This window comes from Peromyscus californicus, unplaced genomic scaffold (genome assembly GCF_007827085.1).
Source record: "Peromyscus californicus insignis strain IS unplaced genomic scaffold, ASM782708v3 Scaffold_9__1_contigs__length_137607984, whole genome shotgun sequence".
NCBI lineage: Eukaryota > Metazoa > Chordata > Mammalia > Rodentia > Cricetidae > Peromyscus > Peromyscus californicus.
The window spans coordinates 45,034,882-45,061,051 of NW_026294617.1; positions in this window are offsets into that span (position 1 = coordinate 45,034,882).

Sequence of the window (26,170 nt, forward strand, 5' to 3'; positions counted from 1 at the left end):
AATGACTGACTTCAAAAACCCACCAGAATGCTGTAAGCTCCCATTTCAAAGAAATTGTGCAGTGTTTCTGATGGATAAATTTAAAGAGACAGCCTGCATTATTCTCATCTGTGGTGTATCACTTCTATCTCTGATATGATCTTTAAAAAAAAAACACATCAGTCCCACTTCCTTCTTTTTTTTTTAACTCCTACAACTGTACAGACACTATCCAGTAATGAAAACAGCCCGAAGACTCTGCCTCCTCACTGCACACTTGCTAACCACAGATAATAGGCTCCTGACTTTGAAACAATAAATTATTCATATGAAAGGAATGCCAAATTATTAAAAGCCCTTGGATGATTCTGTGACCTTACTTGACAATCCCTGGGTTGAGTGACAGCCTGAGAAATAGTGTGGTCAAAGATGGGATGGACAAGACAAGACTAGCCTCTCCTGCTGCCCACTAAGTTGCTTAGATTTGAAACCAGATAAACCACATCACTGAGAAGAAAGGAAGCTTCATCCATTCTGGAGCTAGACAACAGTCCTTCCTCCTACTGGGCATACTCTCCGTTGTTCGTCACAGTTCACAGATCATTTTCATGCTCAACAAAACCATGTTTCTAGAACCACTGAGATGATCCGGATGATTTACCATAAACTAAATTCCAGTATAAGGAGAAAAATGAAGACTGGTCATTTATGGTGTGGCCGAGGAGCCACAGATGGTGGCACATGCCTGTCATCCCAGCACAAAGAAGACAGAGAGAGGAGGATTTCAAGTCTAGGTCTGGCCTGGGCTACACGGTGAGATCCTGCCATATATATATACATACATACATACATACATACATACATACATACATACATACATGAAAGAAAGAAAGAAAGAAAGAAAGAAAGAAAGAAAGAAAGAAAGAAAGAGAAAGAAAGAAAGAAAGAAAGGGAAAAAGAGTACAGGAAAGATTGTACTTATTCTGTCCCACTTTGTATTATAAATAAAATGTTGTCACATTATACAAACAGCAGAGAAAAGTGAACCCAAGCCCCATGGTCGGGAACCCGATTCTGGCTAGTCATACTTGGCAGCAGCTGACCTCTTTAAAAGTCAGCATGTCATCCTCTTTCAACATTTCTTCCCTTTAGAAAAGCGCATCTTCACTCAGCTTGTAGCAAAACATGCTAATTTGATTACACCGATTCCTTTAATGCCAAGAGTGAATTGTTTTTAGACCACTGGTGATTAATGTCGGTATTGATTAGATGATCAATAAGGCCACAGTGTCTAATTATTGATAATCCCTCTCCAAATGAAAGATCGAGTGTAGTGAGTCCTAGCTACAGAGTTCAAAATATAAAGTGATTCAATGTGATGCCCGGTAATTGAAAGTCAAACTAATCCCATAAATTAAATCACAACAATCCATAACATTTACCTGATAAATCCTTTCAAAGCTGTGTTTACCTTTCACTATCCTACCCACCTACCCACCCCCTTTACAAAACCCTCTGAAAGTCTTAAAACACATAACTTGTTAAGAGAAGTTTAAAAATTATTTTAAAGTGATTCATCTTTATGAAGGAAGGGCCCCAATGATGCCACCCCTGATGGCTGTACGGGTAAAATAACAGATCCATCTCTACCTGCTTCCATAGATGGAGATGTAGAGAAAACTCACAGTGGATGATCAAGAGCATGAAGCTTGTTCCTGCTTCTGAAACTCACAGACCTGGGAAGGGTTTCAGAGATCTCTGACAGACAGGTTAAAGGGCCGGATGATTGTTGTACAGCCAGCTGAAGGATAATTCAGGAAAGAGAATCTAGATCTACTCAGAGTGCAGTTTTGACCTGCTGTCCATAGAGCACAGAAGCATTATCTTACACCAGTGTCGAAAGTTTACTTATATAGTCAACGGTTGTGATGCATGATAAAAAAATGAAGCTTTTTTTTATACTCAGAGACAAATCTTGGCTTGAATTTTCACTGACAATGTGGACATATGGTGGGAAGACCTTGCTAATGAAAGGCCACTACATCTCTTCGCACTCAAGTCTGACGCAGTCACCTTGCTGTACAAGCTCTTCCTCAGGATGCTCCTGTGTTGCCACGCCAGGGGACAGCTGAGCGGCAGACTTGTGTGGACTAACCCATTGTCTGGTCCATGGGGGTCACTGCTGAGTTATAGCTGTTTCTGCCTGGCATTCTATATCTTCCTCTTTTCTTCTGAAAGTTTATTTTAACATATTTGATCCTTCAAAATAATAGTGTGTGTGTGTGTGTGTGTGTGTGTGTGTGTGTGTGTGTGTGTGTGTGCGTGTGCTTGCACAAGCCATGGCATAGGTGTGGAACTCAGAGGATAACTTGCTGGTGTCAGTTATATCCTTCCACCCTGGGGGTTGAACTCGCGTTGACAGGCTTGACAGCAAACACCTTCGTCTGTCGAGTCATCTTGCCAGCCCGGTCTCCATTAGATTTTAAGCCAAAGCCCAAGTGAATGAAGAGAGGATCCCCAAGGAGTGCACACTGATTATCATCTTGCTTTTTCTTCTTAAAGTGTTTCCTTCTCCCTGACAGTGACAAGTCTTCTACATTCTCCTCCTATCCAGTGAGGTAAGAACATCTCTTTCAACCTCTTCTGTTCCTCTGTACCATGGCTTATGCTAAAACTGTTATACATAGATTCATCAAGCCTGCCTGTCATGAATGGAGAGCTTCATAAAATGAAGAAAATCTTGCTTTTTTTTTTTTATAACAAAGCCTCTCTTCTTTGGACTTCTGTTTCTAAATGGAGTAGCTTGTGTCAATCCAAATGAGTTTAAAATGTGTACAGAAATTGTCTCAAGTTTGATTTTAGATTTTTTTTTTTTTAAGCAGCCGATTGAACTCATCTAAGAAAAACTAAGGAATTCCAGACTTGAAATGAGAGGATCCCAAAGTGAACACAGCTGACGGGGCTTGGATCATTCTGCTTCCTCTTTGCAAGGCCTCCACAAAGTAAGAGTTTGAGAGAGGCCAGAAAAGCTGCCAGCCAGAGGTCATGTTAGTAAGAACTGATGCCTACATTTGGTAAAAGTCAACTTGAACCCTTGCTTTGCACCATACACAGAAGTTAGCTTTAGGTAGATTTTAGGCATCAATGAGAAAAACAGAACTACAAAGCTCCTAAACAATAACTTAAGAGAACATCTTGCAGACCTTGGGGTAGGTAATGTTTGCTAAGACAAAATATTAAAAAAAAAAAGTCATCAAGGAAAAAACTGAAAAATAAGAACTCTAATTAAGAACTTGGAGTGGGGCTAGAGATGGCTCAATGGGTAAGAGAGCTTGATGCTCAAGAATGAGGACCTGAGTTCAGATCTCAGCACTCACATAAAATAAGGCATAAATCTAGTGCTATGGGAGACAGACAGGAAGAGTACTGGGACTTGCTGGTCACTAGCCCAGCTCCAGATTCAGCAAGAGCTCTTGTCTCAAATAAATAAGGTGAGACAGGGATAGAACAGGACACACAATGTCCTCCTCTGGCGCTCGCTCTCTCTCTCTCTCTCTCTCTCTCTCTCTCTCTCTCTCATACACACACACACACACACACACACACACACACACACACACACACTCCCTAAGTAAAATATAAAAATAAATTGAGAATCATTCTTTTGGTGGCAAAACATTATCAAAGGGAAAATGCAGGTCAATATTTGTGGAGAAGGTTATCAGATGTGTGCTGAATGAAGGACTGATAACCAAATGTATGAAGAATTACTACAAGTCCACAGGAAAAAGCAACAAAACTACTTCAACTGGCAAGGGAAACAAGCAACCACTTAAATAAGCATTTTAAAAAGAATATGAATACCCATCCAATAAGTCTGTGAAAGGTTGGCTCATTATTGACGTTATTAATCAGTGGAGAAATGCAAATTAAAGGCGCCCTAGGACCCAGTACATTCCGTATGCAACTACACAGATACAACTGAAAATGCACTGCAGTGAGAATAGGTACCTGCAGGTTTCACTCCCTGAACTGAAAATAAATGGTGACATATTTATAAAATGGAATATTCATCAATGAAATTGAACAAGTTAACACCATACATAATAACATGAAGAAGTCTCATAAACCTAATTTGAAGAGAAAGAATCCAGATAAATTGTTCACATACTGGGTAAAAGTCATTTTGGTTGGAGAAAGGAATCTGTGGTGATAGATGGGAGACTGGGTGGGGCAGGGCCCGTGGGGGCCAAGCTTTGCTCCTCTCTGAGACCCCACAGTTCCTGCCTCTGTAGACACAGTGCAAAACCCATGGAACAACCACATGGGGAGCTAGGATTTACAGTACTTTCTGTCAGTGCACTACATTCTATTTTAAAAGTTTACTTTTTGAAGAGAGCCTATCTTTTAAGACAATTATCTTAATGCAGATCAGAAGTCCTATTTTAAAATTCAAAAGCTAAATGTCGAACATCTCTTTTCTCTTTTCATTCTATTACGAGAGTCCTGAGCTTCCCCCAAAGCACTGGATGCCTCTGGCTGGATAGGAAACGAGTCATGTAAAAGGAAATAGAAAAAAGAAAGAGAGCATTAATGTATTTCAAAAATGCTATCTTTGCTACACTTCTCATACTGCCTAGAATCAAAAGAACAAAAATAGATGTAAATTAAAACTGTGATATAATTCTTCAAGATAATGGCAAAAAAAATATCTTTGAGAAGAGGTGCTTTGTGGAAATGATGTGTAGAAAATGACATTCTGTGCGATGTTGGTCCATGCATCCCAAAGAAGAGGTTGAAAGTGCATACTATTTGACCCAACAATGCTCTTTCTGCAATCCAACTTACAGGAAAGAGGAATTGTGTGGGAACTGTCTACAAGTCCTTTCTCTGTAATTTTACTTTAAATTTAAAGAAATGTGGGAGAAATATGACCAAAAGTAGGGAACTGATAATACATTCATGTAGAAAACTATAATATATAGGACTGGGAACAAGACTCAGTTGGTAAAGTGCTTGCCACACAAACATGAAGACCTAAATTCCATCCCTGACATCAGCTTAAAAAGCCAGATGTATACATAATCCCGGCACTGGGGAGGCAGACAGGATCTCTGGGGCTAACCAGCCAGTCAAGCTGAACCAGTGATCTCTAGAACCTAAGAGGAACTTTGTCAGGGAAAAATAAAGTGAGGAGCAACTGAGGAAGATGTACAACATGCGGCTTCCACGCACACACAAAAGAAAAAATTGATATTTTATTTTTAATTGATAATTATTGTGCATATCTATAAGATATAATGTTTTGATGTAGAATGCTTATAATACATATAATATAATATATATTAATATAAACACATGTAGAATGTTTATAATAAGCTAGTAGCTATCATCTCATACATTTTTATGGAGTGGAAACATTTTATCAATTTAAAAGCATAAAATCTATTTCATTAACTGTGGTAATCTTTTTATTCAACAGTTCTTGAAATCTTGTTCATATTCACTGGAACTTTGTCCTTTTTGGTCAATTTCTCTCCATTATCGGCCCTTCTGCCATCAAGCTCTGGAAACACCCTTCTGTTCTCTATTTACGCAAAGTCATCTTCTTTAGGAGCCACATGTAAGTGAAATCATATGATATTTGTCTTTTCATACCTGGTTGATTTCACTGAGCATGATGTCCTAAGTTTCTTCATGTTGCTGCAATGACAGAATGTCCTTCTTTTTTAATGCTAAATAATATTTTATTGTGTGTATGTACACATGTACACTATATTTTCTTTATTGAGCTATCTGTTGATGCATGCAGGTTGATTCCACGTGCTAGCTATTGTGACTAATACTGCATATTTATGCTTTTCTAGACAGGAAATGAAGACTTCATAATAGTCCATCTTGTGATACACATTGAGGAAAAGTCCAGAAAAGCAAACTTCAGAGAATAATTGACTCTGGATTCTAGAATCACTTAGTGATTGATTAATGTTTACTCTAGTAGTGGGCCCAGCATTTGGAATGTGTACGTGTTGAAAGTTAGATGCATCACTCATTTCATTCCCTGAGAAAGGAAACTAAGCCGTAACAGGCCTAAGATCTGTTCAAACATTCATAAGAAAAAAGAACAAGAAGAAAGAAAGAAAGAAAGAAAGAAAGAAAGAAAGAAAGAAAGAAAGAAAGAAAGAAAGAGGGAGGGAGGGAGGGAGGAGAGAGAGAAAGAGAGAAAAGAAAGAGAGAGAGAGAGAGAGAGAGAGAGAGAGAGAGAGAGAGAGAGAGAAGGGAGAGTGGGAGGAAGGGAGAGAAGAAAGAGAAAAAAACAAAGAAAGTCAAAGCTGTCGAGTTTTCCACCTACAATTTAAGGACATTTCCTGTGGCTGCTGCCTCTGTTCTACCATTTTGAGCTTTGTGACCTAGGGCCTGTTACTTACGATCTCTGAGCCTCCGTTTCCTCATTCAGAAAATATGGAATAACAGTAAAGAATCCATTGTGAGGCTTAAACATGGTGGTATAAGGTTCTTGTGATGGGCCTGCCTGGTGAAAATGCTCAGACGTTTATTATCACTGCATCCTCAACACCCAAGAGTTCTCTTCTTTGGGGGAAGCACGGGGATCGGGGATGGAGTTCACTTGGGAAAGTGCTTGACTTGCAATCACAAGGACCTGAGTTTGGTCTCCAAAACTTAAAGATCGGGAGTAGTGATATCCACTTGTAACTCTGGTGCTTGGGAGAAAGAGGCCAGCTAGATCTCTGGGCCTCCCAAGCCAGTAAGAAAGTCTTGTCTCAGAAAAATAAAAGATGGGGAGCTGGTGAGAGACTCAGAGAGTAAAGGCACTTGTCACTCAGCTTGACAACCAGAGTTCAGTCCCTGGTACTCACATGGTGGGATATAGAACTGACTCCATAAATTGGCCTCTGACCCTGTCCACACACACAGTGGCATAAATACACACAAAAATAAATCAAATATTTTTTAAGTCAAGTTCCTGAGGAACACTACCTTAGGTGTCCTGTGGCCTCTACATGCATGTGCACACACATGTGTATGTACACACACACACACACACACACACACATAAGAGATGCATAAAGAGTTTATATAAATGTCTATGTCATCATAGACCCAAAAGAATTCAAAGCACAGCCTATCAGGTCTGTCAGGAATTTGAAAATTGAGCAAATAATTATCTGGGTTACTTTTCAATTTAGACAACCAACATGGATTATTAAAACATTTTTTCACACCAAAAAATCATATTTTAAAAAAAATGTCATTTTCTCTACTTTGTCTTTGTCACTAGAGTGTCAGTGTCCTACATCTCAGACAGCTTCACACCCACCTCAGCCCAGACTTCCCTGGAATCCACTCACTGTGGCTTCAGAGGAGCAGAGTAGTACAAAGATGGCTTAGGAGCATTGTCGACACAGAAGAGGTCATGTTCGACAATTATTTTTGCCCTGCCAGTCTCCAAGCTCATGGATTATTTACAGAGCGCTTTGCAATTGCTGGATCAGATCATGTAATTCTCGCCCCATCTTTCATGGTTGGTTAGATAACTCCAGTTACAGCCTCAATCACTTAAGTCACAACAATTCTGTACCCTCAAGTGTGGAGCACTATGAGGCTGGACACCGGAGGAGGGCGGACTAGAACCTTTGATCTCTGCATGCCATGTAGCCAAGTCCCGCCTGTGTTCTTTTCCTCATCAAATTACTCCTTTCTTCTGGACTGTGCCCATCGCCACATGACGTGAGGTAATATCTACTGTCACGGAAGGATGGCAGAAAGCAAGAGAGAAGCAGGAGAGAAAGAAGTCTTGTGATCCCCTAAGACATTCTCCATCCCTTTGTCGTTCTTGTTGCTTACAAGACTCAGTGAAATGCAGGAAAAGCCTCCACATGGGCTACCCAATGTTCTTTCATCATCTCCTCAAAGTAAAGAGTTTTTAGCTTTTTTCAAACTAAGAAGTTACAGTGGAGGGTTTTACGGATACAGTCAGAAGACAGAGGACACCTAGGTGAGGGACAAAAGAGACATTCCTCCTTGGACTGTCTCTGGTCAGCTCCATTTCCCATGCGCTACCAAAACCTCTCCCCCCACCTAATTTAAAACAATGACCAGTTCTTGGCTCATGTAACACGTCAGCCACATTTGACCATGCCCTCTTTCTTATGAGGCTTTCTGGCAACCCGTTCCCCTAGTTTCTCAGTTCATTTCCCACCAGTTTAGTTGAGTTTTTAGTTTAGTTTAGTTCTTGATGCAGGTTCTCTAGCCCAGGCAGGCCTCAAACTTGCTATATAGCTGAGAATGACCTTGAATTTCTGATTCTACTGCCTCTACATCCCCAATACTAGAGTTATAGATATGTACCTCAGCACACATTTTATGTCGTGCTGTGGATTGAACACAGGGCTCTACACATGCTAGGCAAGCAATCTACCAATTGAGCTACATGCCCAGTCCTCACTTCTTAGCCTCCTCTTTTTTTTCTTCTTTCATCTCTAGCATCTAAACAGCAAGACTACCCTGAGGTCCCTGCCTCCTGAAGTCCTCTAAACAGCATTCAGCATCACATATAAAGTGATGACCCCAGATGTGAAGCCAGTGCTAACTTCACTCCTGCCCTACAACTGTCTAGATTTTCATCTGATCCCTACCATCACTTGCCCAGGTTCCTTTGCCGCGCTTCTTTTCAGTAAATGCTGCATACAATCTTCAAACCTTGACATGGTCCCTGTAGGATCGGAAAACCTTGACATGGTACATACAGGGTTACAAAACCTTAACATCATCTTGACTTTTCTCTCTCAAACCTCCTGCCCAATTTATCTTCCAGCCTTCTCATTTCCTTTTGTAAACTATACCCCATATCCAATCACTTCTCAGTCATTGTCACTACCTTACCCCAAGCCACCACCACTTTCCCACAGGTCATCCAATAATCTTACTTATCTTCACCTCCATTCCTATCCATCTGCCATGATGTGACTAATTTTAAGTGTTAGTTGAATCCTGCTGCTCCTCTCCTTAGAATATCCAAAAGTTTCCCCTTATACTGAGATACACTCAGAAGTTCTACCATGATCTACAAATGCCCTACAATGTCATGTAGACATTATCTCCTCACCTTCTCTACTCATGATCCCCTAAGGTGTCTACCGGGGCCTTCTTCCATCATTCCCCATGTGCTAAGCTCAATTTCCCTGAAGCCTTTGCATGTACTGTTCTTTCTTCTTTGGGTGCTTTTCTCTGACATTTGCGTGGTTGACTTCCCCTAGACATTCAGTTATAAAATCAGATGTCACATTTCCACCCCCAGAGAGGACCTCCAAACTACCCTTCACAGTCCACTCCTGCCTGGTCACTCTCTATCATATCACCTTGTCAACGTTATTGTTTTCATCACTGTCTGGTTCAAATATTTGTTTATTTTTCTCTTCATTGACTTGCCACTAAAACATTAAGATCGTCTTTGCATTTCTGTCCTTGAGCAACGCTTGCCAAATAAATGTATTGAGAGAATGAAAAGATAATTCTCTGAAGACCCATGGCACATTCAGGTAGGAGGCTGGAACTTCATCTGAAAAATGGTTCTTTGTCTTGTGGGAAAGATGACCAGAGACAGAAAGATGTGAGTAAGTTTAAGGAATCTGTTCACTTCTGACTCCCCTAAGCTCAGACTGTCAAGAGGGGAAACACTGCCCCTGGCTGCTCTGGTAGGGGGTGCAAGTTGGTTGCCTGGAAATAGCCCTTGGATCCTGGATCTGTGCTGGCTTAGAGGTTACATAGTCAGCCAAGACTGATATGCAAGGTGTTGTCATCCAGAAATCTGTCCCAGTACAACTCTAGGACCCTCCGAATACATCACCATTGCATTGTCCTCCTTTCTATTAGGGACAATATCAGACATTATTTTCACCTAAAATAGTGCATAGCTTAACTCTGTCCAAAGTTTCTGCTCCTGAACCAAAGGAGTCTGGGGCCCTGAGAGAAAGAACCATCTTACACGGAAATCAACCAGTCTTTCCTCACTGGTAAATCACCAAACTGCTTACCCTGTCTCTCCAAAACACAAAAAGCCTGCTTTTAAAGTAGTCAAGGCCAAAAAAAGTTCCTGGAAGTTCAGGACCAGGCAAGTCCATCTTCTGTTGTTTCCATTGCCAGTTGGAGATAACTCTTGGTAAATTAAAGTGAGAACCTGCTTGATCAGCAAAGATTGCTGAGCAGGAAGCAAGACAGAGCCAGGTGGTCACATCACCCCTCCTGTCTTTCCTCTTCCTCTCCAATGACTAAGCAATAAATGCATCAAGAATTCAGCCATGCTGAAAAAAGGAAGAAGTTATTATTACAAAATTCTCTAGATGCCACCCTCACTTTCTTTCTCACTCTAACACACCCAAATACAGACCATTTGTTCAATTCCCACAGCTCCTGATAAAGGTCATTAACTCTCCCAACACATCCTTGCACTGGGGATCATGTGCACTAAGGATTTCAAGTAAATTTATACATACTCATTTATACTTGGTAGATGTTCGATAAGCACATGCAAAGAGTGATAAAAATAAGCCATTCCTGAAACTTAATAGAAACTCTTTTGTTGGGGCAGACTGACAAAACCACATCTTACATAATTATTTGTTTCAGAGTGAAGCATTTTTAATAGACAAACTCACTGAATCAATTAAAACTTGGCACTGATTGGCCTCTCATTAGGGTAGTTAATTCATTCCAACAACATTTTCCTGTAGCCTACAGTTCGATAACCTTATTACTCACATTCAAAACAGTATAACCAGATACTTTTAAAGACACAGAGTGAGAAGCAAGGAGAGGAAGTTTCTACTAAGTTCCAATAGTCGTGGCACTCTGGGTCCAGATGTGAAGCCGGCAAGGTCAAGGGAAGCCAGAATACATGATCTGAAAGCCTGAACTTGAACTTTCACACCGTGTTTTTAACTCATTCGACTTTAGAACAGAAACAACTGCTAAAAAAAAAAAGAGATTTTTTTTTTGGCAGTTACTCGTTGAAATCATTGACAAATTCTTCTGAATAATTTAAGTCAAAACTTCCAGGATAAGGGAGAGATGTGTTTGTTTTATATACTTGTAGGAAAACTCAGAACTTGTCCAACTGAAAATATTAAATTGGTTGGGACTTGAATTTATTCGTGAATTGGAGGGTAAATCTTCAAGCTTTTGAAGCTAGTATCATTGCACACAGTCAGAAAACCAAGTCTTGGTATCATAAAACCCTAAACTAAGTCAGACCCAGGAAAACAGTTTTATGAAAGACTCTGTACTTAATAGGGATCAAAAAATCTGAGTAATAGTTACTAAGTAACATCTTCTATTTCACAAACATCCCATGCTTCTCCTACATTAGACAGTACACTAGCAGAGTATTGATTTTTATACTGCACACAAAAGCATCATCTTACTTGATGCTGTTATTATTATTGCTGCTCTATAATCAAGCAAACCAAGGCTTGAAACATCCGAATACCAAGGTCAGTCAATAAGAAATGGAGGCCATGCTTAGCCCACACTGTTCCAGTGGAACTGGATGCTGTGCTTAAAACTATGCAACTTCGAAGTCTCCAAATCAGATCTTCCCCAGGTTTTAATGTCTCAGTAATACAGATTTTCCATGTTCCTTTCAACCAATCAAAGCCTGAGCAGTTCCACAAAAACCACAACCTTTCACAACATGCTTCCTCAGCTTGTCCCTTTCTCAAGGAGACATGTCATTTCAGGCAGTCTTGTGTGATGAAAAAGATAATGGGCCTCTCTGGGCGGTAATAAAAACAAAATCACTACTTTGACAGTAAGTAAAATAGAATTTGAAACTTTAAAAAAAAAAGATTTTCTGACTTCACAAATGAGCTATCAAGAAACTTTAGGTTTTAATTCCTGGTGTTACTTTGCCCTCTGTTTAAAATAATAACATGCCAACTCAGGAAGTCCACTGGGCTCATTTTAACATATAAAGAGCTCAAATTCTATTTGAAAACTTGGACTTTTGTATACATGATCAAAACACAAAAGGAATTAAAGAAAGGGTCTTGTGGTTTGAGTAGGTTCTCCTAAAGACAAGAAAAAGATGGGGTAAGCTTAAGGAGCACCCAGCCAGCCCTGACCTCAGGAGCCCAAAGGGTGCCCAGGGCTATGTGATAAACATTGGTGAGGAAAGCCCATTCATTCGGAGCAGAGCATCATGGAGGTAGTACCCCTTATTGTTTAGGTTGTACTTACCTTGTTGATGTGGGGGGGGGGGGTGAAGATAAAATTGACATGTGATTGGCCAAAAGTTCAAGGGGGAAGATCTGAAGGGAGAGAACACCTCCAATAGGCTAACAAGGGGTAAATAGTAAAAATGATGCGTAAATAGTTTAAAGCCTGCTCAAACGGGGAGTAAAATAAGACTTCACAGGAACAGAACTAGTAGCAATTCCTATGTAAGATTGATACAATTTCTATGTATCAAGAAAAATGAAGAATCTAAGATTTTATATTGTTTTCCAGCTAGGACGTTAGCCACTCAGAGATTTTTATGAGGTACAAGGAAAACACAAGACTCCTGGGCTGAGGCAGAAGATCCGACAGCACAGCACGGTGAGCACCAGGAGCCTCGGAGTACCTGTGGTCCTGTCCCCTTTCTCCCAAGCTCCTCAGGCAATGTGATAGACCCCTATCACCATCTGCACATGCAATGAATTACAGGGTGGGAAAGGAACCTAAGCCCAGGGAACATGAATTCTGTGTAATGGCAAAGGGTACGCTTGCTGGCCCTTTTCTCTGGAGTGAAGCATTGGCTATTTTCTAAAGTTGTTTGTCATACAAAGATACTGAAAAATAATTTCAATAGTCAGGATCTCTCATGTAAGATATGTAAAAAAGCAAGAGACTCGGGAGATTCCTCCTAAAGGGTTCTGTACCTAGTTCTTCAGCTGTACTCACTTAAAAAAAAAAACAACTATGACTTGTTCATAATTCCATTCTGAAAAGCTAGACCAGGTAGGAAAAAAGATCTGTCTTCTGTTGGGCTCTCTAAAAGCAGACCTTAAACAAATAGTCATGTGCAAATCATTTATTAAAGATGTTATCCAAGTCCAATCTGGTGAAGGAATAGAAAAGTCAAGCCATGTGGAATTTCAGCCCAATGCTAAAGAAAAAATCTGAAATGTCAATGCTTCAGAATTGTTCCAACCCTAAGGAAGGGCTCTGGGCTCTCAAACACCCATACCTGGCTGGCAATTGTTGCCTTAAACCCACACAACAGTGGTAACAGCTATGGGAACCAAAAGTATCCAGAAGCCAGGAAAAAGTCATATAGAAATGCTTGGATACAGAAAGGACTAAGGGCACAGAATTGCTATCTATACTCACACAACACATAGATTTCCCTACTTTCTGTCACAGCTTCTTGCAAATGATGAGATGGTCAAAATTTCAGGAGAAAGCACTACATGAAATGGATTAGCAGAATGTGGAAAAGCCCAACACTTGACTGACATAAGCTCACAATTAATATGTGTGGTCTTGTTCTTCTACTACCCAGTCAAGAGTTCCCTTACTTTTTGCTAGCACTATTGTGATCTAGGCAGCTTGCTCAGTGGCATGAACCAGACCTTCCTACTTGAGAGATCAGAGTCTAGTTACCACTCTCCTCTCAATAACATTGAAGAAGAAGAAGAAGAAGAAGAAGAAGAAGAAGAAGAAGAAGAAGAAGAAGAAGAAGAAGAAGAAGAAGAAGAAGAAGAACAAGAACAAGAACAAGAACAAGAACAAGAACAAGAACAAGAACAAGAAGAACAAGAACAAGAACAAGAACAAGAAGAACAAGAAGAAGAACAAGAAGAACAAGAAGAAGAAGAAGAAGAAGAAGAAGAAGAAGAAGAAGAAGAAGAGGAGGAGGAGGAGGAGGAGGAGGAGGAGGAGGAGGAGGAGGAGGAGGAGGAGGAGGAGGAGAAGAAGAAAGATGGGAGCACCAAGCCAAAGCCCAGTGCCCCTCTGAGACTCCTTCTATAGTAATAACTCTACCTCTTCATGATGATCAGGGCCACCTGCCCTTGTCAATATGGTAACTCTTTTCTTTTCTTACCTATCTACTTTCACTTAATGACCAGGTGCTACATATGCCTTTAGTATAAACAAAACTCCCCTTTGCATCACTAAAGAAAGCTCTCTTCTCTGCCCTGGCATACCTGGTAATGAGTATAAGGTAATGAGCAGAGGGTGGGAAGAGGTTAAAAGCTGTTATTCTATTTAATCTCTTTAAAATGATAGTAAAAGTAGCATCATGTGACTGGCCCTTGGTTATTCTCTCTCCTAAGGTTCTCCGGTATTAGTTCTTCTTCTTCTTCTTCTTCTTCTTCTTCTTCTTCTTCTTCTTCTTCTTCTTCTTCTTCTTCTTCTTGCCTTGATCTCTGATAAGATGGATACCTCCAAACCTGAGTCATGTTTGAATCAGGAGACTCATAATCCAAAAAGTCTCTCAAAGACAAGAGCTAAGTTGAACTCTATGGAAATCACAAAGACTTTTTCCTGCACTGGCCTAAGGTTTAAATAGAAATCAATCTTCTTTGAGCTCTTTATTTACCTAGTAAATTCACACTAATCTTGGTCCATTAGTTCATAGACTGCATTAGCTGGGATTCTAGCTGAAAACATCATACACAGAGTGTATGTTTTCAGGGGCTGCCTTATCCCAGTGGGGCTCACCATATTGCTCATTTCAAGGATGCAAACTAAATACCTTCTCTGACCACAAACTATAGGCTTAGCTTTCACAGTTTTATTGTCCATAGAAGCAGACAACCTGGTGTTCACACTTCAACAAAAATGGACATACTGAATTAGAATAGACAGAAGTTTGCAATCAATATTCTCAACAAATATTCATTGATTACCTGCTATGGGCCAGATATGTACTTTGAGCTGATTGTTGTTCAGTGGTCAACAAAAGAGACATGTTGCCTGCCCTCATGGATTTTAGACAAGAGACATAGTAAACAAGCATAAAAATAAGAACATAAAAACAAATTATAACTAGTGTCATAAATGGAAAGTATGGAATGTTCTGAATGACATTAGTAGTGGATAAAAGGAAGCAGTCTGCCACAGGATGAATAGTCAGAAAAGGGCTTCCACACTAGAGCAAAAGAGGTAGGTAGATGGCTACCAGACATCAGACTGGGAAAGAAGCACTCAATGAAGAAAAGTATGCAAAACAAAAGCAAGAAAGGGCTTGGGAAATATCTAACAGAATCAGGATCTGAGACTCAACATGAAAGGAGATAGACCAGTTAGATTGACTATGATAGAGTAAGGTTTTATTTTAGTATATCAATATGCTGTGAGAAAATCGAGACAATTCAATTTAGAGTGTGCTGTTGCTGCTGCTGTTGCTTATGTTTTAGGTTTTGCTTTGTGGTAGGCATCAAACCCCAGATCTGGCACTTGCCAGGCAAGCACTCTATCACTGGGCTCTACCCTTAGTTCTTCACTTGAGCATTTTCAAAAGATCCTTTAGTCTGCTGTGTAGATAGTGGTCTCAAAATTTAAGACAACTAATCATAAAAATAATCCCCTACACCATGTCTAGGTCCATCGAGGGAAAGTTTCTCTCCTTTACCTATTCGCCTAGAGTTGGTCTCACCAAAAGGAACACTGTGAGTATGATCAGAGGTAGTCACACTATTGTTGCTATTTCTGATGTGAACTTGAGATCAAACTGGGAGTCAAATGCCAAAGCTATTGTACCAAATTCACCTATTAATACATAAATGAATGACAGTGGGCCAGATACTATTTTGTTGTCCAGAAATTTATCTGTGAATATAATCTGTGTGGCTCACTGGGGGAAAGGAATAAATGCAGACAGAATTAGTGAATGGTTGTAATGTTAGCAATTGCCCTACACTTGATATGACATAAATCACAAGTAAAGTGTTTTTCCACTGAGAGACTGTGTTTTACATATACAAAACTCATAATTTGTGCTTATTGAAAAGATTTGGACACTGGAATGTTATTTATGTTTTTAATTTGTCTGCATCAGTAAATAACATCCCACTTAGCAAGCAATTCCTGGGTCGAGCACTTACTCCTGAAATACAGAGTCCACGACCTGCCTGGCCACCTCCATGCTTCGTGCTGCTAATCCATAAAACCATAATCAATGGACTCGATAAATATTTATAGACTAGACAGATGGATGAGTGAGTCCTTATATCTTGTCTATTTACAGGAAGAGTCAACCCAATTCAGAACTCGCTTCACAGTCTGTTACACTATTTAATTAACAACATCAGTCCCCTTTGTATTACATGACTTTTATTTCTTTGTAACTACATACCAGTTTGTCATCTCCGATAGCATTATGTATTCAGTATGCATTTTCTATATTATAGGTTTTTAATTTATAAAGCATATTTTACTACCTATCAGTATTCATCTAGGAAGTCTTTTTATAAAACTGGTTTCTGCTCATTTCCTTTAGCCTTTGTTTGTACACATTTAACCAAATATATACAGAATGCATGCATAGGCCCCAAAAGCAACTATAAGGATGAGCCATTTTGGAGAATTCATTTTCAATGTCCTTTTGCTGGGAGACCACCAAGTTGGTGATAAAAGCCTACTAGACTCATGCTACACTACTAGCTTAGCTCAGACATTCACTACCACTTACCTGGGCAGTCGCAATGGTCTCCTACCTGTCATTTTAAAAACACAGCTGTCATTTCTTTCCTCTTCTCCTAAGACTAAAATATATTTTGAGAAAAGACAATACCGTCAATCTAGAGCACAAAGATTTTAATAAATGGGCTTTTGACATGTTACATCACAAATGAACCTTCTGAGTTGGTAAGTGGTCCTTTGACAGGATGCATCATGTCAATCCATAGCTCAGAACCTTTACTGATTTAATCCATAATTTATATAGTAATGGATCCTGAAAATTCCATTGCTTCCTTTCCACTGCTGAAGGCAGATCTGCTATTAAAGCTTGAGCCTGATGCCTCACTGTGGTGTGGCTGAACTGTATAGTGTCCTTGGAACAAACCCTGCAGACCTGCAGAAGGGTCCTTCTCAAACTTCAGTCATTACTTGGACCACTTTTCTACTTCAGCCATCACCACTCACCTTTTATGCTATTATCCGCATGTTTTTTTTTAATAAAACAATTTCTTAACTTAAAATGGTTACTTCACATCATCAGAAAACAAGTAACAACTGCCATTAAAAGAAACCTCCACACTACCATAAAGGGCTCGCTCATGTAGCAGCAACAGAAAGAGCAGCTTCCGCAAAGGCTTAACTAGCCAACTCCATCACCTCCACTGAGCAGGAAGGGAACTGGGGAATAATAATAGGGCATGATAGTCCATTCAATATTGGCTTGGCTTAGCATAAATAATCTAAAATTAAATTGGGCATGTGACCCGTATATCACAAGGGTCTCCTGTGAGTTCTGCAGTTAGCTGTGTCGGCTAGACCTCCCAGTCTAGTCTGGACTTAGAAGCATTTGTTTCATTGTCTGCTTTTTAATAGAATCAGATGGCTTTCTTGAAAAATTGAAACCCTAGGAGGATCAAGGGAAGAATGAGAAGAGGGGGAAATGACTTTGGGTGAACAATGTTAAAGGTATGAGGGAAGGAGGAAAACACAGAGACACAGCAAGGAACCCTAACATGGAGCGAGCACAGCCCGAAGATAACTGGAAGCTCTCCCAGAACAATTTTGGCTTATTGCATGTGCATAAACCTGAAAATAATATTCATGAAGAATAAATAATATCAATGACTTCTGCAGTGTTGACTCTCTTAACAGAAATAGCAATGCACTTGTCTTTGCAGAGCTGGCTCCCCTTTTGTTTTGAAAGTCTGGGTAGTGTGTGATTACATTTAAGATACCACAAAAAATTTTTTTGATGTTAGTAAATAATGAAGATGGCAATGGTGATAGTGATGGAGCTAGCCATTATTTCTGGCATCACATCACTTTCTATAACTCCAATTTTCTTATTGCCATACAGACCACTCAACAGAATCACTATTTTAACCGCCGTCTCCTACAACATTCACATTTATTCATGTTGCCTTGACTTCTTTCATTCATTCATAGATCAAGTATATCTCTGGTCTTTCAACTGCATTTACTATTGGGAGTGTAGCAGACAAATACATTCACATACTTCATCTACCTCTTCTAATAAACGAACATGCTGCATTCCATGCCTGATCCCTGATCTTCCTTCAGACATGCATGTTTCTTCCAGAAAAATCTGCCAACACCTTAACTATAAGGAGGCGTTAGAGAGCATGTCACTCTTCAATCAGTCACCATACGGGCTTCAACAATATGTGGCTTATCAGACTTGTGACTGGGAAGCAAGCAACAGTTCTCATGTTATTTCCGTCATTTCTGGATCCCAGCCACAGGGTTCAAGAAAAAATCCTAAACAACTGACTTTCTTTCACATGCTGCTGATGGAATTGGATAAAAAGAATCCTAGTGCCCAGAAAAAAATACTACAGGTTCCTTGGCCTCTGTTCATTACTTCACCCTGCTTAGAAGACATTTTCCAAAAAGACCCAAATAATTTTCTAGGGGAAAAAAGTGTCTTGAGAATAATACCAGGCTCACTGAAAAAAAAAAATAGCTTTCAGAGCTTGTTTGTGGATTTGCAGCTAAAATATCCCAAAACATAATCAGTGCTTTGAATTAGAAGACTTGTTTTAACTACAGCTTTGGGGAAATGCTTGCTGAAAGTAACCCCAACAACCACATGTAAACAAAAGGACACAAGGAAGGAATGGCTTCACTCTTGTTTTAGTCTAAGAAAACACATGGCACTTATTTTTACCTGAAAAACTTTCTCATAGACAGGTTGAATCTTCAGTTATACCAAAGTGGTATGTGTTTCAGTCAAGTCCAATCAAAGCACAGTAGAGTGCCTACTTCTGGCAGCCATGGAGGCAGTGGAGAGAACAACAAAATAATATGTGTAGACCCTGTCTTTGGAGTGTTGATTTAAAAAAAACAATATGCAAGGGTTTTTTTTTAATATACCTGTATACAGATCGTATATCCCCCTCATCATTTGGGATATACTTATCCCATAAGATTGCTCAGCAAAAGCATTAAGCATGCAAGCTGAGAATCTGTTTTGGATTCCCAAAGCCATGTAAAGACCCAAGGGAGAACCAAATCCGTAAAGTCCTTCTCTGACCTCCACGTGTGGCCATGGCACATATGTCCACATATGCACATCATATGCATGCACAATAATAATAAAAATAACTGAAAGACTATATTCATCATGTACCTGAAATTCAAATTTAACTCTTTTTAGTTGCTAAATCTGGAAATCATAACCAAAGGATAAGAACCACTTAACAAATAGTTACCAAGTACTGAATGTGTACTAGTGACCATTCTCCACAGCCTACATAAGAGTCAAAAAGCTTTACTCTTGGGGATTTAGATTCCAACAATAAGAGGGTACAGAGATAATTTCAGACACATTCCTCTTTTACAAACACATTCTATGCAATGAAGTTGAAAAGAAGCATAGATTATGGAAGGAGATGGCATCAACATCCTTGAAGTGACCAGCTGCGACATGAAGAGTTGCTACCCAAGAAAGGCTGTGAGTGAGACTTTCAAAGTCATTTTTTGTATGAGGACTCAGATGCAGGATGAGTCTGTCATGCCAGACTCAATGGTACAAGCTCTTCATTTCTCTCCTCCACACTGCAGGACTCTCCTATGCCATTTGGAACAATAGTCCCTGTAGTACCCCTTTGATCACTGAGACAACAAACACTTCCCCCACATATTTACAAAGGTACCTCCCCCTTCACCAGGCCAGAGCTTCCAAATTTTTCCTCTTGTTTAAGCATTTAAAAAAAAATCACCAACTAAGAAGAAACAGGGCTCAGTCACATCAATGTTGTCATGTTATGGGGTCAGGCTTTAAATGAATATCTAAGAGAGTTGGATAGATGGCTCGGTGGTTAAGAGCACTTGTTGTTAAAGAGGACACCAGTTTGCTTCCCAGAACCCATAAACATCTATGACTTCAGTTTCAAGAGATCTGATGCCCTCTTTTGAAATCTTTGGGCAACTGGAATGTACATTGTGTACATATGTGCAGGGAAAACACTCACACACATTAAAATAAAATAGGTCTAAAAAATTTAAATGAGTAACTAAATGCTATTCTTCTCAGAGATAAAACCCATTTGAGAAAGTAACTACCTTAGCCCTTGATTATAGGTCATTTCCATATTCTAAGCAACAAGCACTATGAGGCCAAGATAAACAAGTTCACTGCTGACCCTGTGGCTTGAAAAGCTTGTTCCAGATAGAGCATATTATCTAGGGAGAAAAGCTAATTGAGAAAATGATGACCACTGTACATGCCTACCGAGTTGGGTTCAAACACATCAAAAGAGCCCTCTGTACCACCACGTGACCCTTGCTCTGCTCCCCCTCACATAAGTGCTGCTCCATTTGGGGGGCTGGCAGGAAGCTGGGTCTAATGACTCCCCAAAAGAAACTGAGAACCCACTCTGACCTACATGAAGCTAGGAAGAAGGTCCTTTGTACTATTGAATGTGGTCAAAGGGAAGTAACCATGGATGTTAAAAACTCTCAAGTGTTGAAAAGACGGCTGGAGAAGAAGAATTCGATGCGGTTCAGAGAACGACCAACAGTTTTACAAAGCCCCCCAGATGATGGGGCTTTCTGTCACCTGCCATAATCTGCGTGTTCTGGCCAGTTCACGTCACTTACACATTTGCTACTGTTCCCTAGGCCTGAGGGCCTCTTTGTTGTTGTTGTTCCTATCTGCCTAGAAAACCCCTACTTCTCCTTCTCAGTTCAGGTCACATATTCCATTATTTGTGAAATCTTCCTTGATATGCTAAGTCCTACCTCCCAACTTGCATGAGTCATAACATGCATGCTCACAGGGGCGGAATCCATGGCCTCCTCAGAACCCAGCAGAGCACATCCTCCGCTTACCACGCTCCCCCGCAGCATGTTCCCTCTTTCTCCACTTACCTGTTCACTCTCCGTTAGACTAAGACAATCGGTGTCCGGCCCACATTAGCAGGAACAAGACACACAGCGTATGTGCAAGGACGAGAAGAAAAGGCGATGCCCCGGTGAGGAGAAAGGAGGGAAATGAGAGAGGAGTTAGACACGTATGCATGCCTGGACTCCCAGCACTCAGAAGGCCAAGGCAGAGGGTCATGAGTGTAAAGCTAGCCTCAGCTATATAGGAAGACCTTCCCCCCCCCAAAAAAAAAAAAAAACAAGAAAAGGGGAGCTAGAGATATGGCTCAGTGGTTACGAGCACCCGCTGCTCTTGCGGAAGACCTAGGTTTGATTCCAAATACTCACCTGGCAGCTTCACAACCACCTACAACTCCAGTTCCAGTGGATTAAATGGCTTCTTCTGGCCTCCAAGGGCCTTTGCACACACAAGGGATATGTGAACTCATGCAAGCATATGCACATACACACGAAAATAAATAAATATTTAAAACAAGAGGGAAAAACAGAAAATGCAAGAATAACTTTCTAATTAAACTTGACACACTATTCAAAATCCCTGAGGTTTTAATTTACTCATAACTTTTAAAGGCCCTATCTTTTATCTTAAGGAAATACATAATCATATGAATGTTATTTACTAATGCAAAAGAAATCTGATTATCCACACGTCACAGACACTCCACTGAGAGATGAGAATAAGCCCAAGCTTTCCTCCCACTTGAGTCTGGAGAACGCAGGCGCATCTCAATGCATGAGATAATTAGTGTCAAACACATTCCGGAAAACCTGCTATACATCTGCTTTGTGAATTACTTATAAAAAAAAACCCTAAAATCTATGTTATACATAAATCAAAAGACACCTGTTTTATGGTTTTATAATTTTTAACCTATATCTGATATTTTTTTTCCTTCCAACTAGCTGCAGTACACTAATATCAAAGAAGAGCTTAAAAGTAAACGAAGGAGAAACATAATATAAAATTACTGGAGATTTTTAACTTTTTTTTTCTACCAATTAAACTTCCGGTAATGTTTAAAAAATTATGTAGTGCGTAGTGGGTGACTATAACTGGGAAATAATAATTTCATTTTTATGCAGTACAATCAGAACACGGAAATGATGAGATTAAAAGCAGCGGAGTTACCCAGTGAGGGAGGAGTTCAGAAGGTCCTATTAGTGCCTCCGTATTACAATCTAGAAACATCTTTATGTAGACTAATCATATTGCGGGTCCACAGGAGATTTACAATCTGATTTGCCACAGAGAACTCCATGTAATTTTCGTTGAGGACTGACACCATTTTATCTTTGCACGAATCCCTGTTTCTCACACAATTCCATGCTTTCTACATTGTCAGTTCTGACAGGCTGATTTAATCTGCTGGATTCTGAATGCCTCTGACCACTGCAGCGAGTCATTAACCTTGACTTGCATAATTGAATTCAAGGTTGATTGCCTGTGACCCTCTGCGCTGAGGTCTTCTAAATGTACATATTCATTACTGGCGGCCTCGCTAAACGGATTGCACAGGGAAAGCTGTAACAGTCAGCCTGTTTGGTATGCAGAGGGCGAAGAGGGCACTAATTGCATGTTAGAGCTGAGGATTAGATTATGAAACGAGTGAGAAAATGAAGATAGATCCTCTGACACTGTCAGATTAGGGGCAGCAACGTGCAGGAATATGACATTGAAATTTACAGTGACATTAACAGAAGGAAATTAGAAACAAATAGACAATGGACATTTTCTGAAAATCTTCATATTTTCTACAATCACCTATTAATAGACAGGACAAGGGAGCGAATGTTTGTATTTATCATTTGCATAATTGAGTAGAAGGATGGAATTTTTTAAAGACTCTTTTTTGAAGACTAGACAACCACATTATGTTCATTGCATCATTACCTGATACGCACTATCTAGAGTGTGTTTAAATAAACGCAATTTTGAGTTGTCGGGAGCAGATCTTCACACAACTTTAGCAAGCATGGGAAGTAGAAAAATACTTAAGTATGCAAAATTATTGAGAACAATTCTGAAGACCAATAATGCTAATGTCCACCTTTAGTGAAAAGCCAGCTTGTAAAATTATCACTATTTCTGCTTTTCTATTGATCTTGGGCCACTTCATAGTTCAAACAAGCGCCTGCCTGTTCATTCACTTCAAACAAGGCTTTGGAACACAAGCAGATGCTTACGTTAACAGCCAACAGTTCCAGAAGGAAACTTCCACATGGTTACAAACTCAGTACCAAGTAAACTGGCCAGAGGTGAGGCTGACTATAAACATCCGGGGCCTTTTTCTGTCCCTTTTAGATATGAGATGCTCTTTGAGCAACCTTTCCCCTTACTTTGGCCGATTGTTTGGGGATTATTTTAAATGAAAATGATGGCCTGTGTTTCTAATGACAGAGGAAGTGTGCACAACTTAGAAAGCAATCCCGCGGAAGTCTTTAGCTAGGACGACCACTGCCTTGGTCAAGAGTCAAGGAGGCTGCCTCTGGAGAAGACCAGCGAGGCTTTGTGAAGGTTGCTTTCCCTTTGCTTCTGCGGCGAGCTCGCAGGCGATCCCTGTAGTACTGTAAGACTATCGATAGCCCAGAAATATTCCACAGCGTTTTTAAATGATTAACTTGGTTTCTATTGATCTTTCAAAATGAAATTTATTTTTGCTACTTTGAGAAACTCTAAATGGAAGAGGTAACTTCTCAGTAATTATGCCTCACTGGGAAATATCTCACTCTGTAGAAGAAAAAGACTCATGAACCAAACTGTATAGCAAAAAAAAAAAAAAAAAAAAAGATGAGGAGGGTGGCTGCCTTTGGGGTCCCATGCTTTTGAGGGGCTTCATGAGTGATCTCCAGGGCACCTTCCTGAGACAGCGAAATGATAGTTGCAGGTAATGCCTGTAACCCAAACCCATTACTTGTACATGAAGTCAGCTTTCAAATAAACCATGATGATTTTTTTCTTTTAATCAGATAAAATAGGAGGCACTAAAGCTTGTGCTAGAAATGTCAGGATCTAGGCTCCAGTGGCAGCTCCGTCATTTTTAACTGTGTGGCACTGAGCCAATCCCTCACCCTTCAGACTGGCACACCTCAGTAGGTTTCTCTAAAAACTACTACAAACTGCTCCACTGCTTAAGCAATATGAAGATTACCAGCACTGTTTTAGTTATTTCTCCTTGCCAAAGAAGCCACAGCAAAATACAGTGGCTAATCATCCCCGTGGTTGGTTGTTGCTCTTCATAATTCTGAGAGTTAACATTCCATGCTGCTCTGTTGTTCTGGAATTGTTCATAAGGCTGCCATCATTTATCTGCTAGCTTACTTGAGGGTCAAAGATGGCTGTGTGTGTGTGTGTGTGTGTGTGTGTGTGTGTGTGTGTGTGTTCATGTCAGTTGGTGTCAGGGACTTCAGTCTATTCCAGAACTTTCTGAACCTATGTCTCCCATCTTCTAATAAGCTACAGTGGGCTTTTTCAATGTGAACTTAACACACTAGGGCCTCAGAGAACAAGACGGTAAGAGCAGATACCACAAGACCTTGGTGGCTTATCTTTGGAACCCAATCATTACCTCTGTCATATTCTAGGGATCAAAGGAAATCCTCAAACCAATTCAAACTGAAAGGACTAGAGAAATGGAGAGTCTGTTGCATGATTTAAAAAAAAATGTAGTTGAATTCATAGGAAAGAATAGACTGAGGAAAAGGAAGAGGGAAATAATGTAATCATTATTTCAAAAATAAAAGAAATAATTTAAAATATATAAATAAAAGGAAAAAAGTATAGACGCGGGAGTGTTTGATTCACTGAAGGTCATCTTCATAACAATCTACTCTCTAAAATATGTATGGTAACAACATTAAAAATATAAAAACAAGTGAACAGTAATATATTGATTCGTAATTTATGCTTTCTAGCACTACAAAGGCTGAAATTCCTTGTCCCCTCCTTCCCCTCCGCTACCTTGTAAATAAATTGAAACACTCGCCAGCCCATGCTGCCCTGGAACCCACAGTGATCTCCCTGCCTCAACCCTGGGTGCAGAGATTGCAGGTTTCACTTATTTAGTGTGTAGATTGTTAGTCTAGAGTTGTTGACCCTCAAGGTTTGATTCTTCTCCTGATTTTCACCCGCTTTGACACCACCATTTAGTCCTTGTGAGTTTTAGGAAAGTCTCAAAGCATGGATTTAAATCCTAGCTTCATGGGGCTGGAGAGATGGATCAGTAGTTATGAGCATTTGCTGCTCTTCCAGAGGACCAGAGTTTGATTCTCAGCACCTACATGGCAGTTCAACTATAACTCCAGTCCCAGGATCTGATGCCTCTCCTGACCTCCTCAGGCCCTGCACAAATGTGGTGCACAGACTTATATGCAGGCAAAATACCCATACACATAAAATAAAAAATGAGCCGGGCGGTGGTGGCGCACGCCTTTAATCCCAGCACTCGGGAGGCAGAGCCAGGCGGATCTCTGTGAGTTCGAGGCCAGCCTGGGCTACCAAGTGAGTTCCAGGAGAGGCGCAAAGCTACACAGAGAGACCCTGTCTCGAAAAACCAAAAAAAAAATAAATAAATAAATAAATAAATAAAAAAAATAAAAAATAAAAAATGAATGAAAAAGTATAGATAAATTCTAGATTCATGAATTGCTAGCTAAGCATCCTTGATTAAATTGCTTAATCTCTCTAAACCTCAGTACGCTTCTATAGCGGAGGGCTTGTGGTAGTAATGAACTCACAGAGTTGTAGTGCAGATTAACATCATCATGCTTTGAAGCACCTGGAAAAGCAGTGCTCAGTATGAGAGCTCTTATTAGTGAGTTTTGTTTGCATTTGATCCCAGAAATCGAGTTTGAAAATGGAGAATCAAGCTTGTCAGCTCATCATCCAAGGACCTGAGATACAATCTGAATTACTTATTTCGTAACTTAAACCATATCTTTAGACGTCTGTAGCTCAGTGGTAGAATGTGTGCCTAGCATGTCATTACCCTGAATTTGATACCATATACACAAATGTTATAGGTAAATAGACAGACAGATAAAAGGACACAAACACACATATCTTTTAATACTAATCAGATAGTTGATAACACTGTCATAA